Raw genomic sequence first — 14,827 nt, 5'->3', positions numbered from 1 at the left:
AAAACTTAAAACACCTAAAATAGACCTATGGCACTGGACTTGCAAAAACCAAAAATGAAAGAGTTAACCAATTTTGCTCAGGTTCATAGTCTGCTCCACCCAACTCCCAGAAATACAGGAGGGAGAGACAAGCCTTTTGTTACTCTTTTGATTTCCCTGGTCTATTCTCAGATACCTGTATTGAATCAAGGTATCTAGAACCCTGTCAAATCCCTACCAGGAGACATTAGTTTGCTCAATTCTGAGGTCTGTAAGCAACTCCCCTGATTCACTCACTCTCAGACTCACCAGATCTTTCACTGTTTCTTGTCTGAGATATTTTGTGAATCTGACCCTAGGCTGCACCCAAACCTCAGGATCAACAGGCAAGGCCATCTTATGAACCAGACAGGGTGTTTCAACCTTTCAAAATTTCAACAAGGTATACAAATCAAAATTCTTGTTGCCATTCTCTCCCCTCCCCAGCTGGACCTTCTCTGCTTTTTACTCTCATCTTCCTATCCCTTCCAACTTAGAAGCAGAGGCTCGCTCAACTGTCCCTTTTTTGGGAAGAAACACAAGAATGCCTGGTTGGACATCCTACCAATCAGAGGAAGGTGTTGAGGGTTTTTCTACTGTTCCAGGCATCCTGGACAAGCCTCCATCTATATGAGAGAAAAATGATGATTTACACAAATAAACAAAATCTGGAATCAGGAGGAAGGAGTGAAACAAGGCAGTTGTTTATTCCCTTGATGAAAGAGAGCACTTCAATGATGGACTAAGAAGTGCCAACTGACTAGACAGAAAACAGCTAATATGTACAAAAGTTCCCAATGCCAGGCTCCTCTCCTTTCAGGCCCCCTGGATCAGGCCCTGATCTATAATCCAAAACACCTATGACTGGGTTATAGATTCTTCCAACCCAGTTCAGGTGAGGTAAGGGGAGCAACTGAGTTGTTCATTGCCTGTTTTGTCTTTCAACAGTATCCTTCCTAAGCTTGTCCTGGAGAACTCAATCAACAAAAGGTAATAAACTAGCCTCTGTAAGCTGAATACTCATTCTGAGAATAGCACACTCATTTCAATGTCTAAGAAACTTTCAAAGCTTGTCAACCACCCTCAAATGACTAAAGAAGACTATAATTGTATTTAAAAGAATACTAGAATATCAGAAATATCAGAAAGAGGAAAGCAATGCTCCTGCCCAGAACAATATTAAGAGACAGCAAGGAAGACTCATCTCACTTGGATATAAGGAGAAAGCATTGAACAACTTTCAGCAGAACTCAAAGGCAATATGGAACAAGCTGACCAGGAAGATAGATACAGGAGAGATAATTTGAGAATTGTTGGTTTACCTAAAATCTATGATCAAAAAAGAACCTGGAAACCATATTAAAAGAAATCATCATGGAGACTTCTGGGTTAAGATGGGGGCAGAGTAAAAAGCAGCACTTAACCTCTCCTAACCGAAACATACAGGACTCCTCAAGGGGACATAAAAAAAATCCAAACGAATGGAGGGATCCAACAACAGGGCACAGTGTGGAAGGTATGTGGAATCGGGGCATTTCTATGCTATAAAGGGGTGAAACAGCTCTCACTAAATCACAGGCTGAGCAACCCCCCCACCCACATGCACACCACCTACAATGCCAAAGCCAGCTCAAAAGAAATAGAGCAGGTTTGGGGCACCCATTGAGTCATTGGCAGCTCCAGGGCCTGTTCCTGAGAGCAGCAAGACTTAGGACCCAAAAGGCTAAAGAACGCACACTGATTTTGAGAGCGAACACATAGCTCAGTCCTGGGCAGAGGCAGACACAAGCACTAGCAAAGGCTCTGAAACCCTGAGTGGGGAACCAGTGCAGACCAGTATATGACTGTGGAAGCAGCGCCCTGAGACCTGTAAAGGAACCTCTGGCAGAGGATCAAGCAAGAGGGTCCACCAGGGGGCTTGACCTTGAGAACAACCAGACCTGAGACCTCAGGAGCCTAAAGAGCCCAGACAGACCCTGAGCTTGAGGATAAAGCTGAGAACAGGCTGGGCTAAAAATGGCAACCAAGGCAGTACTCATGGGGAAATATATATCATTGACTGCATATATTAACAAATTAGAGAGGGCAGAGATTAATGAATTGGACATGCAACTCAAAAAATTAGAAAGCAAGCAAATTAAAAATCCCCAGATGAAAATTAAATTAGAAATACTAAAAATCAAGGGAGAAATTAATAAAATTGAAAGTAAAAGAACTATTGAATTAATATATAAGACTAGAAGCTGGTATTTTGAAAAAACAGATAAAATAGACAAAGTAATGGTCAATCTAATAAATAAAAGGAAAGAAGAAAACCAAATTGACAGTATGAAAGATTAAAAGTGGGACCCCACCTCTAATGAAGGGGAAATTAAGGCAATCATTAAAAACTATTTCTCCCAATTATATGGCAACATATAACAATTTAGGAGATATGGATTAATATTTACAAAAATATAAATTGCCTAGATTAACATCAGAAGAAATAGAATACCTAAATCCCATATCAGAAAAAGAAATTGAACAAGCCATCGAAGAACTCCCTAAGAAAAAATCACCAGGACCTAATGGATTCACAAGTGAATTCTATCAGACATTCAAAGAGTAACTAATCCCAATACTATACAAATTATTTGATATGATAAGCAAAGAAGGAGTCCTACCAAATTCCTTTTATGACACAAATATGGTACTGATTCCAATGCCAGGGAGATCAAAAACAAAGAAAGAAAAGTACAGACCAATCTCCCTAATGAACATAGATGCAAAAATCTTAAGTAGAATACTAGCAAAGAGACTCCAGCAAGTAATTAAGAAGATCATCCACCATGTCAGGTGGGATTTATACCAGGAATGCAAGAATGGTTCAACATTAGAAAAATGATCCACATAATTGACCATATCAACAATATAACAAACAAAAATCACATGATTATCTCAATAGATGCTGAAAAAGCCTTTGACAAAATACAGCATCCATTCCTATTGAAAACACTGAAAAGTATAGGAATAGAATGTCCTTTCCTAAAAATAATAAACAGTATATACCTAAAACCATCAACAAATATCATATACAATTGGGATAAATTAGAAGCCTTCCCAATAAGATGAGGAGTAAAACAAGGATGCCCATTATCACCTCTATTATTCAACATAGTACTAGAAACACTAGCAGTAGCAATTAGAGAAAAAAGAAATTGAAGGTATCAAAATAGGCAATGACGAGACTAAGCTATCACTCTTTGCAGATGATATGATGGTATACTTAAAAAATCCTACAGAATCAACTAAGAAGCTTGTAGAAATAATCAACAACTTTAGCAAAGTTGCAGGATACAAAATAAATTCACATAAATCATCAGCTTTTCTATACATTTCCAACATATTAGAGCAGCAAGAGGTAGAAAGAAAAACACCATTTAAAATCACCCTAGACAATATAAAATAATTGGGAATCTATCTACCAAAACAAACACAATATTTATACAAAGACAACTACAAAACACTTTCCAAACAAATAAAACTGGATCTAAACAATTGGAAAGCCATTGATTGCTCATGGGGAGGACGAGCTAACATAATAAAAATGACCATTCTACCCAAATTAATTTACCTATTTAGCGCCATACCTATCAAACTACCAAAAAACTTCTTTACTGAATTAGAAAAAAACTATAACAAATTTCATTTGGAATAACAAAAGATCAAGAATATCCAGGGAAATAATGAAAAAAAATGTGAAGGAAGGGGGCCTAGCAGTACTAGATATTAAACTATACTATAAAGCAGCAGTCATCAAAACAATATGGTACTGCCTAAGAGATAGAAGGTAGGATCAATGGAATAGACTTGGGATAAATGACATCAGCAAGACAGTGTATGATAAACCCAAAGAGCCCAACTTTTGGGACATGAACCCACTATTTGACAAAAACTGCTGGGAAATTTGGAAAACAATATGGGAGAGATTAGGTTTAGATCAACATCTCACACCCTACACCAAGATAAATTCAGAATGGGTGAATGACTTGAATATAAAGAGGGAAACTATAAACAAGTTAAGTGAACACAGAATAGTATACTTGTCAGATCTCTGGGAAAGGAAAGACTTTAAAACCAAGCAAGAGTTAGAGAAAATCACAAAATATAAATTAAATGGTTTCGAATATATTAAACTAAAAAGCTTTTGTATGAACAAAAACAATGTAGTCAAAATCATAAGGGAAACAACAAATTGGGAAAAATCCTTATAACAAAAAACTCTGACAGGGATCTAATTACTCAAATATACAAGGAGTTAAATCAATTGTATAAAAAATCAAGCCATTCCCCAATTGATAAATGGGCAAGAGACATGAATAGGCAATTTTCAGGTAAAGAAATCAAAAGTATCAATAAGTACATGAGAAAGTGTTCTAAATCTCTAATAATTAGAGAAATGCAAATCAAAACAACTCTGAGGTATCACCTCACACCTAGCAGATTGGCTAAAATGAATGAAGGGGAGAGTAATGAATGTTGGAGGGGATGTGGCAAAATTGTGACATTAAGGCATTGCTGGTGGAGTTGTGAACTGATCCAACCATTCTGGCTGGCAATTTGGAACTACACTCAAAGAGCTATAAAAGAATGCCTTCCCTTTGATCCAGCCATACCATTGTTGGGTTTGGACCCCAAAGAGATCATAAATAAACCAACTTGTACGAAAATATTTATAGCTGTGCTTTTTTTGGTGGCAAAAAACTGGAAAGGGAGGGTATGTCCTTCAATTGGGAAATGGCTGAACAAATTGTGGTATATGCTGGTGATGGAATACTGTTGCGCTCAAAGGAATAATTAACTGGAGGAATTCCATGTGAACTGGAAAGACCTCCAGGAACAGATGCAGAGCGAAAGAAGCAGAGCCAGAAGAACACTGTACACAGAGACTGATATTCTATGGCAAAATCGAATGTAATGGACTTCTGTACCAACAACAATGCAATGACACAGGACAGCTCTGAGGGATTTATGGTAAAAAAGCTACACACATTCAGAGGAAGGACTGCAGGAGAGGAATCATATAAGAAAAGCAACTGCTTGAATGCATGAGTTGGGGTGGACATAATTGGGGATGTAGACTTGAAACTACCACACCAATGTAACTATCAACAATTTGGAAATAGGTCTTGATCAATGACACATAATAAATCCAGTGGAAATGTGCATCGGCCATGGGTGGGGGGGAATGGGGAGTGAAGGGGAAAGTAGGAGCATGATTCATGTTACCATGTTAAAAACAAATATTAATTAATGTTAAAAAATAACATAAAATAAAATAAAAACAAAAAAGAAATCATGGAAAACTGCTCTGATGTTTTTGAGAAAGGAAAAAAATAGAAACTGAAAGAATCCACTGATCACTTCCTGAAAGAACTCTCAAATTTTAAAATCCCAGGACTATCATAGATAAATTCCAGAATTCTAAAAGAAGGAGAAAATACTTCAAGCAATAGGAAAAAAGAATCAAATATTGGGTAACTACAGTCAGGATTACACAGGACCTAGAAGTAAAAAAAATTTAAGGCAAAGGATCTAGCCTAAAACCAAAAATCACCTGCAAACTGAGCATAATACTTCAGGGAAAGAAATGGATAGTTAATGAAACATAGAACTTTCAGGCATTTTTGATGAAATACCAGAGCTAAAAAGAACATTTGACAATAACATTTAATACTCAAGAGAAATATAAGAAAGTAAACAGAGAAATAAAAACTCCAGAGATTCAGTGGAGTTAAACTAATCATATCCTCGCATGAGAAACGGATAACTAGGATACTTAAGATTTCTATTGTAAGAGATATATAAAGTATTTATTTTATTTAAAGTAATCAAAAGAAACATGAAGATAAACTAATTACTTCCCTTACATGATAAAGAGATAACTAAATGCCTAAGATTCTTATGGTACAAGAGGTATTTAAGATACTTTAAGGTAATGAAAGGAAAATAAATGAGGTTAATTTGATTACATTTCTAGAAAGAAGGTTATAACTAAGATTCATAATATCTATGATACTTGAAGTACCTAAGTTACCTAAAATAATTGCGATATTTAAGGTACTGAATATGCTTATGATCTTTATCACTATTAGGGCAATGAATAGGAACATATATAGATATGTAGCAAGGAAAAGGAGAATATGATGGGATGGTATTTAAAAAAAACAAGGGATAAGAAAGTAGAATACATTGTGTAAAGACAAAAGGAGAGAAAGTTGGGATGAATTAAATCAAGAGTGGAGAAATTTAAGAATTAATAATGTATGAGGTAAGATAGAGGAGGTAGAGGGCAAACTTAAATCCTATTCTCATCAGAATTTGTACAAAGCAGGAATAACAGCCATACTTAGATATAGAAATCTATCTTACAATAAGTGAGGAAAAAAATCTTTATTGCAAGTCTCATTCAAAGGGCTCCATTTCTCAGATACATAGAGAATTGAGTCAAATTTATAAGAATATAAAGCTTTTCCCAATTGAAAAATGTTAAAATAAATGAACAGGCAATTTTCAGATGTAGAAATTAAAACTATCTTTAGTCATATGAAAAGAAAAACTGTTCCAAATCATAATTGATTACAAAAGTGCAAATTAAAACAACTCTGAGGTACTACCTCATACTGGCTAATATGAAAAAAGGAAAATGATAAATATTGGAGGGAATGTGGAAAACTGGAATACTATCACATAGCTGTTGTATCTTCAAACAGATAAAGCCATTCTGGAAAGCCAATCTAGAACCATGTCCAAAAAAGTCTTCAAACTATGCTTACGTCTTTGACTCATCAATATTATTACTATTATTACTCAGTACTATTGTTACTATCCCAAAGAGATTAAGATAGGTGGAAAACTTACTTGCTTAGAAATATTTACATCAGCTCTTTTTGTGGTCACAAAGAACTGGAAACTGAAAGAATATAAGCCAATCATAAGTACTGAGGAGTGGATGAACACATTATAATATATGCTTGTAATGAAATACAATTATTCCATGAGAAATGACAAGATGGGGCCAGCTGGGTAGCTCAGTGGCTTAAGAGCCAGACCCAGAGTTGGGAGGTCCTGAGTTCAAATCTGCCTCAGGTACTTCCTAGCTCTGTGACCCTGCTCAAGTTACTTATCCCCCATTACCCAGCCCTTACCACTCTTCTGCCTTACAATCAACACACAGTGTTGTTTCTAAGACAGAAGTTAAGCATTAAAAAACATGAAATGACAAGATGATCACAAAAATACCTAGAAAACTTATATGAGATGATAGAAACTGGGGTGAGCAGAACCAGAGAATATTATACATAGTAACAATAATAATTTAGGATGATCAATTGTGAATGACAACTATTATCAACAAAGTAAGGATCCAGGAAAACTCTAAGAGACTCATGATAAAAAAAAAAAGGAAGGATATCTTCTTCCATAAAAGGAAAAGAAGGAGTCTGAATGAAAATTTCAACATACTATTCTTTATGTTATTTCTTCCATGAATTTTTCTCTGGATTAGGCAAAGTGTGTCTTTTTTCCCCAAACACTGAAATATGTGTTGTATGATTATATATATATATATATACAATCTATGTCCTTTCACCTGCCTTCTTAGGGAAAGAAAAAGGGTGGGAGAGAGAGCGAGCATGGATTGAAAAATGTCAGAAGTAAATTTTTCCAAGTATATTGACATGTAATCTGGAATAAATATTTATTTTAAAATGTTTTTGTACAGATGTGTGTGTGTGCATGTATTCTTGTGTGAAGGGAGAGGTGATAAAAACAGGAGAAAATGAGCGTAAAATTGTGCCTCCAACAACTATATGTTGATCATGGATAAGTTTCTTTTAACTTAGTAATGATAAATAACAAAAACTAGCATTTATATTATACTTTAAAATTTATAAGGTGCTTTGCAAATAATATCACATTTTTTTCTCACAATAACCCTGAGACATAAAAGCTTTCTTTATCTCCATTTTACCGATAAGGAGACTGAGTCATGAACTTTGCCAATAGTTTGTGTACTTTCTCAAATTTCACACATCTTCTTTAGAAGACAATGCCATGGGGAGAAGTTGCTGAATTAAGCAATTTCCTCACTGAAATTTCCCTATAGCAGTCAGTATCCAGATCTAGGGACTCTTCATTTAATAAGTTGTTTATCAGATTCTAATCCCTTAAGGAGTTTGAAAGATATCTAATACTATAAGAACACAATTTAATAAGATTAAAATGCATTTAATTTTATCATCATTCATATCACCACATCCTCTTTTTTTTTTGTTTGTTTGTTTTTTCAATATAGCAAAGTTCTATTTGAAAAAATGTTCCAGTTAAAAAATTATAGTATTTCCACTAGGTCAGGGAGGCAAGAAACCGTTTATTTAAATCTATTAGTTTCTGAGCTTTCTGTAGGTATTTCAAAAGAAATTTCTATTTAAAAAGGGGTTCCCATCCAAAAAGGCACTATCTGATATAAATGTGCAAGTGACTTCATGGAAGAAATGCCAAATGTGCAAAATAAAAATCAAGAGGATTGTTCCGTTTCTTTGTGTTGGTTTCCTTATTCTTCATCACATTTTCTAAGTTATTGCTGAGGAACTGCATCTATCACCAGGCTTGTCCATCGAGACCTGACTGGGGTCAGTCCACAGAATCACAAATCTCTTTTACTTTTTGGTTGAATTCTTCTGGTTGGTCAGTATAGACATAATGTCCGGCACCAAGAATAGCTATAGTCTTCACATATGAATGTGGCCTTAGGGACTGGATGGTGTTGCCAGAATTGCTGTCTATGAAAGATCGGGCTCCATAGATGATGGAAATCAGAATGTCTGGGTCCATCTTCCCAATCCACATGATTATTGGTCTTTTTGTCCATCCATAAGGAATAGTCATATTTCTAAAGGCAGTTTCACCACTGGGTGTCTGTACATTACAGTGGTAGATATATTCTGTCACGGTATCATCTTCAAACATTGAAGCATACTTTTTCTTAAAAGCAGGCCTTAGACATTACACAAGGCTTAAGCCAAAGGGTCGTGTAATTCTGAGGCCAGCTAAGGGACTAAAAGGGGTCAGTACAGCTCCCAAGGCTTTGATCCACACTGGAATTGGCCTGTCTTGATCAGCACTATCAGGTCTTTCTGGAAAGCCCCAGGCCTCCACTAAGATAAGGTGCTTCACCCTTGATGGATACTTCAGTGAATATGCAGCAGCCAAGAATCCACCCAGATTGTGTCCCAGCATGATCACTGCATCCAAACATAGGGCACCTCCATTCTTCAAATGTTTCCACAAACTGGTCCTCGGTTTCTGTGGCATCACTACCAAACTGAGGTCTACTACTCTGCCCAAATCCCAGCAGGTCCAAAGCATACACGAGTCTATTTTCACAAAGATCTCCAAAGCTGAACACCCAGAGTCCAACACCACCTCCAAAGCCATGGAGAAGGACAAGCGGAGTCTTATGTACAATATCCTGAGAGAATTTTAGTGTCCACATTTTATTTCCATTAGATACACAAACAGGTTCTTTTTTTGTATGAACAGGGCACACACTCTAAGATCTTTTACTCAGCTTCTTTTATCAGGGACAAAGATGTTGGACACCAAGTAGGAAGCCATCCTGTCAGCCATCCTGACCTCTTGGGGGCCTCCTCCTCTGGCATGTACACTTTCTCCTTGCTCGACCCAGCCCAGACCAGGCTCTGGGCAACCCCGAAGAAATGATCCAGTCTTGCCCAAGGCCCCTCGCCACCACACAAGCCAGTTGAGAAGCTGACTGAGGAGGCCACTGCATCCTCTTGAAGACAAACATGCTGGTAAAAATGAGAGTATTTTATACTTGATTATTTGCTATAAAGTCTTATGAACTTGATTGGGAAAGAGGGAAAGAAATTATTTATATTGGATATCATTCTGTCAAATCATCAACATTTATACTACAACCTGGGAAGATTTTGAAACTTCCCAGGGTCTCCCATCTGTCTCTTCATTGAAGGACTCTCAATCATCCAAAACAATATATTTGAAGTTTCATGGGAGCAACCAAACTACTTCAAAGAAACTCTTCAAAGGACAAGCTCTGTTAGCTGAAGAAGTATTTCAAAGAACTTGAATCACCTCAATTAACTAAACCACAGGGGTTTCAAAATAAAGCAATTAACAGACTTGACTCACACAAGCTGGCTTCTGGCACCCAGTAACCATTTTCATCTAGAGTTGACTAGAATGCTGCTGTTTAGGAGATATGTGTGGGATGAGCTGAAGGAATGTAGCACTTTTTGAGTCTCCTACCAGGGACGGCATCTAAAGTGTTTGCACCTCTAATTGTGTCAAATTATGTTAATTATCATTTAAAACACATTCTGATTTAAATGAATGTGTCCAAAAAGTGAATACTCTCAAATGTTCCAGGGCTAAGACACCAGAGCACAAGAGGAGAAAGTCTTCTAGAACTAGACACTGAAGCATGGCATTGTCAAATATTTATTGACCTTATTTTTATACTCACCCTATGCCTATCTGTATAATCATGTAGGAAATTTGAGTCATTCTGTTCATTTATAGTAGATGAAAAACAACTGGAGGAAAAATCTGGTGGATGTCCTTTATTCTTTAAGTACACAGTTCCAACTCTATAGAATGTAGATGTTCTATTTCCAACACAAAGCCTTCCCTGCACACTACCAGCTGCAAATACTATGAACATTCAACTGCCAAAATAATATACATGTATATGTATTCATTTTATATAATGTAATAGATTGGCCCTTTCAGATTTGATCTTTTTTAATAACAAAAAAGAATGATTTTTTTAATATTCAACAAATATTGAGGAAGCATCCTGAAGAGCCAAAGCACTAGCTCTGGATAAAATGGTAGCATTGTCCTATATCACTTTTTAACATATGACTAGAATAAGTAATTTTAGTGTTGATAGCCAGAAAATTAGGGAACTTGAGAATAGCTTTATGATAATCAGACAAATATACACTGACAGATTATGGTTTAGCTGTCAGGAATAAGGGTGTTATTAATCACCATGATCCAGAATTGAAATGTCTCACTGAAGTTCTTTCTTAAAAGGAAATGTGTATAAGAAAAGTAATAAGAGAACTAGCAGTTCATGGTTGAAAATCATTTTCTTTCGTTCCACAGCTACCTACAAAATAGAGAACTTGACTAGTGACAAGAAGTCTTTAGTAACTTTCTCTTCACTGAGTTCTGCTCTCTGTGAGGGAAAAACACCCTTGGGATAAAAAAAAAATGGGGGGAAAATCTATAAATCCCAAACCAAGAATCTCTGGCTTTTTGGAAAGAGTGGGGCACTAAAAAACAGTCTTGGGGACAGGTTTGCAGCTAAGTTGCTTAGTGTATAGAGAGACAGGCCTAGATATTGGAAATTCCAAATTCAAATGTGACCTCAGATACTTCCTATCCGTGTGACCCTGGGCAAATCACTTAACCTCAGTAACCTAGCCCTTACTGTACTTTTTTGAACCAATACTTAGTATAGATTCTAAGAAAGAAAGTAAGGATTTAATAAATAAAAAATACTAGTACCAGACACTGGAGGAGTATTCAACACTACAATGGATCAATATATCCCCCCAAAAAATGGAATATTGCTTAATGTTGTATCAATTTATCCATGGACCAACCCTTCTTAGTAGTGAAGTCCCTCATCCAAAATAAATGCTATATCCATTATTTGTGTGTGTGTGTGTGTATGTGTGTGTGCATGTGCACGAGTGTGTGTGTGATGAACAAAGTGGGTCAACAGTGGCCTTAAGCTGGTGACCAGGCTAGTAGGAGGATAGTGCTGGTTGTTAGGATGGAATGAGCAACCTCAGTTGGGCTTGTAACTTGTTTATGGAAATACAAGGATCCAAACCCTGGGAACTGAGTTCCCAGTGAAACCTCACTGCTTGCCACCAGGCTCCTTTAAGATGTCAGGAAGCCAGTCCCTCCCTGCTGGGGAAATAGGCTCCTACTGATTAATGGCAGGCTGGCAAGGAAGTATATGTAGAACTTCCTGCCCCTCAGCAATGGAGTTAGTTCCAGCCCAAACTGCTCAGAATCCTTGCTTGTTGCCTGTCCTCCTAGCCTTTGATGGTAGGGAAATAACAACAGGATTCACTGGTTAAGGCTATGGGGTTTATTTGATAAACTGGGGAAGGAACAAGGCAATGGTAAGGGGCTTAGAAATACTAAGATTTATTGTTAAGGATTATCTGGCTAAAGCTGGTAGTGGTCCTTGAAAGGTCTAAGCTAACAGAGGGCAGGCTGCCCTTGGCCAGAGTGAAGCAGACTCTGGTTAAGAAATTGAGTTGATCTATTGGTTAATCTTGTAGATGATGATAAATAATAATATTGTGTTGCTCTAGAAGATTTGGTTTTAAAATCCTAGCTACCCACGGTCTCACTCCCACCACCATTTTCACTCCCACCACCCTTTACTCCTACCTCCTGGGGCCAGGGAAAGGGCTAGATAAGTGGTCAGGACAAAGTCAGGTCAGGGAAAGAGAGAACCCAGCCCTGGATTTCCAGGGCTTTTTATACTCTCAGCTCAACTACCAGTTGGTATCTGCCCAGTGGCTCATGACCCCTTCAACATTGCATCCAGGGCTACTGACAGGTTCGCCCTAAGCCAACATGGCAATATTAAAATCATATATTACAGTGTGTGTGTGTTTAATTTTTGTGTAATAAAATACTCAGGAAAAAGGCATGATATTAAGTCCCTTCATTCCAGAGTTGTAAATTTATTTGGACATATAAACTCCCCTACCTATATTCTTTGATGCAATATTACTATAAATACATTCCAATTCTTCACCATGGATGCCTATGTGTATTCATGGAAAACAAATTCCAAGGTTTGTAATGTATTCTTAATGTCTAATTACTCCTGCTGTGCTTTCTTTTAATAAATGTTTTGAATAAAAATAAAATGAATTAACTGGCTAATTTGTTAATAGGAAACATACTCATAGGGGATCAGGAGAGTACGACTCCACTCTCAAAATTCCTAAAATTCTCAGTTAATTGTAATCATTTCCACCTTCTCCCCTTTCAGAACTATTTCCTCAAAAAACCCCAACCTTTCAAAACAATGAGTTCATAGTGAGGAAAGAGACAAAAAGAGAGACAAATAGGCAAATCATCAGAGAGACAGAGACAGATAGAGATTAATTCTTTGTATTTATAATCCCCAAATAAAGCCTGGCAAAAACAATTCATATATAAGAGATGCACATAAATCTTTATTGCTTTATTGGTATTCATGCCATCTTTCCAAATAGAATGTAACTTCCTTAAGGGCAAGCACATTTTTATTTCTGGTGGTTGTATTTGTAACACTAGATCCTAGTACAACCCTCAGAAAATAGGTATCTTTAAACATGTTTGATTGGAAGACTATTTAGAGGAAAAAATGTCCCAGAAGCACACTTAAACATGAAGGTTCTAAATTCTACCCTAAATAAATAGGATTTAGATCTACTCTATCTTCTTCACATGAAAAGTGAAGAAACTGAGGCACAGATTATTTGTCTTAGAAAAATGTGCCCATGAATATTTAAGCTTAAGCTTTAGTGTCCCTGTCTTTCTCAGATGCAAAAACAGGGCTATTAACAGACATAGTTCCAACCTGATCATCATGGGAACAATTGACTACTCTGTTTCTGACCCAGGCAAGTTAGATCTTCCTTAGACAACATGATTCTCTTTCCTCCCACTTACTCAACATTTAGTGTGGAAACTCTAATGGCCTTAACCTATTGCATCTCAGAACTCTGGAGCTTGAGAAATTCACAAGTTTCAGCATCATTGATAGTGAAGATTATGGGGGTAATATCAGCATCTAATTCTGTTTATTTTAAACTTAATAAACAATATATAGGATAACTTGGAAATAATCACCAGAGGAAAGGAACTAGAATTAAGAGAAATATGTATCAAGATCCATTCATTACTTCTATATCATTCTATTAGGAGTAATAGTAGTATTGCTATTCTTATTATACACTCTATATTTCCTTTCAGATATAATTTTTTCCATTTTTTCTTTCTTCTCAGTGCAAACCATACTGCCCCTATCCATATGTATAATAAAATACTTCAAATGACAAAAAGTACTTCAAGTACAATAAATGGAATAAAGTGATACCTTGATACACTAGTACCTTAAGTCATGAGCAGTTTAGATAAGAGCAATCATAATCAGGACTTTTTGCTTTAAGTCACAAGCAGATATTAGAACCACACGCTTCCATCTGTGGGAGAAGCCCAAGTTAGATGAGGTAATCAGTACAAGTGAGATTAAGGAAACCGTTGAGAATTTGGGAAAAAAATAATTTATTGAAAAGACAGTCCCAGATCATGTGTTGAAGAGCTGTGTAATGACATTTGTTTCACACATTATCAAAATGTTCTAAAAGGGAGGAAGAAACAAACTTCTGTGGAAAGGTTTGTTTTTTTTCACTTAATTTTTTGAATTTAGAATATTTTTTCCATAGTTACATGATTCATGATTTTTTTTCCCACTCCTCTTCCATACCTGCTCCAGGAGCTGACAAGCAATTCCATTTGGTTATACATGGATCATTGTTCAAAACATTTCTACATTATTCATATTTACAATAGAATGATATTTTAACATCAAAACCCCAATCATATCTCCATTGAATCACATGATTGTTCATGTTTTTCTTCTGCATTTCTGTTCCCATAGGTTTTTAACTGGATGTGGATTTTTCTTTTTCATTCTTTT

At 36.4% G+C, this 14,827-nt stretch overlaps 1 pseudogene; it reads right to left on the bottom strand.

Annotated features, from left to right (window-relative positions):
* Positions 1 to 8,691: 8,691 nt before the first annotated feature.
* On the bottom strand, positions 8,692 to 9,719 carry LOC123234709 (annotated as a pseudogene).
* Between the last annotated feature and the right edge of the window lie 5,108 nt (positions 9,720 to 14,827).

Source organism: Gracilinanus agilis, chromosome 2 (assembly GCF_016433145.1).
Source record: "Gracilinanus agilis isolate LMUSP501 chromosome 2, AgileGrace, whole genome shotgun sequence".
Taxonomy (NCBI): domain Eukaryota; kingdom Metazoa; phylum Chordata; class Mammalia; order Didelphimorphia; family Didelphidae; genus Gracilinanus; species Gracilinanus agilis.
Note: the sequence above shows the minus strand (reverse complement) of the source record. Positions and strands in the feature narration are given on the sequence as shown.